This window comes from Arachis ipaensis, chromosome B05 (genome assembly GCF_000816755.2).
Source record: "Arachis ipaensis cultivar K30076 chromosome B05, Araip1.1, whole genome shotgun sequence".
Lineage (NCBI taxonomy): Eukaryota > Viridiplantae > Streptophyta > Magnoliopsida > Fabales > Fabaceae > Arachis > Arachis ipaensis.
Window position 1 is genome coordinate 140,136,591 of NC_029789.2, and position 1,561 is coordinate 140,138,151.

Below are 1,561 nucleotides of genomic sequence, written 5' to 3' on the forward strand. Positions count from 1 at the left end.
CCGTCGATCCTGAGTCCCAACTGATAGGCCACGTCCTGCAGAGTGATAGTCATCTCCTTGCATGGTAGATGAAATGTGTGGGACTCAGGCCTCCACCTCTCTATCAATGTCGATGCAAGCGGCCAGTCGTGCTCGAACTCAACCATATATGCCACATACTCAAACTCGACTCGTCTGAGTTATGACCTAATCTACTCCGATGATCGTGTCATCAAATTTCGCCTGGTGCGCAAGATCCGAGGCGTCTACCAAACGGAGACAAAAAAAATAAAAAAAGGGACGGTGAACTCATAAAATAACAAGTTCACTGTTTATTAATTGCAATACAATGAGCAACAGTGAAAAAATTGTACCACTCGATCCTGCCAGCAATATCCTCAGCCTGATCCAATTTGTACATCGTCTCCTTGTAGCCCAATAATTACTGCTCTATCTAACCACACTCTAACAAAATAAAATCACATGTACTAAACTTAGTTCCTTTTACATCAACTAAATTTTTAAAAAACATATTTCTTTCTATAATTGTCAACCTTAGTTCTTACTCAGTTTATAAACTTACTAATTTAAATTTAACCCAATTACATGACATCGTCAACTAACACCCCAAACAACCCTAATTAATAACTAATTGAATCCTAAATTTTACCAATCATGTTTCTTTTTAATCTAACTTAATTAATTATGCAACTAATTACCTTGTAATTTACAACTTAAACTAACTAAGAATTGACTAACAACTTATATTAATTAACATGTTATAAACAATAAACAGCAATTGTACTTGAAAATAATAACATAAAAAATCTAACTAACATGTAAACAGTTAACAGTAAACAGTAACTCTAACTAACATGCAACCTCTAACTAGTAACTTTAACTAACATGTAAATAGTAATTCTAACTAACATATTATTTATTGACCTGAAATTGAGAATGTCGCGAATAACAAATTTCATGGACGTCGAAAGACAGAAAGAAGGAACAAAGTAAATTTTGAGGAGAGAAATGAAAGAAAAGGACAAAAAAAAATGGTCCCACCAGCTTTTTATAGTATATCGAACTCAACATAAAATTCGCTGAGGTGTGACGAACTCTATATAAATTATAGAGTTTGCTAGGGGTACGACGAACTTATTCTAATTACAAAAAAAAATTGTATTTTAAAATGTAAAATTGAAATATCTTGTTTTAAGAATTAATTAATTTTTTTATTTTATATTAAAAAAAATCCTGAAGCTTTCGGTTATAACCTCCGTATATATGCAGATGACAACAGCATCAACCGAATCTAGCTAGGGACCAAAAATAATAAGCCCTATATATAGCTAGGTTTTGACTTTTAATTTGCTCAATACGTTTTGGTTCTAAAAGTTACAATGCAAGTATGTTCAATTTGTTTAAATTAAAGTTCCTCATTCATTTGCTGTCTCTTACTTGCTAATTAGTTAAAGGGTGAGAACTAAATTCTCACGTCAGTTGAAACTGTTATTAAATAAGAATTATATAGCATGGAGTATTTGCTTAGTCTATAGTGTAGAATTAGGTTTTAGAATTCTGT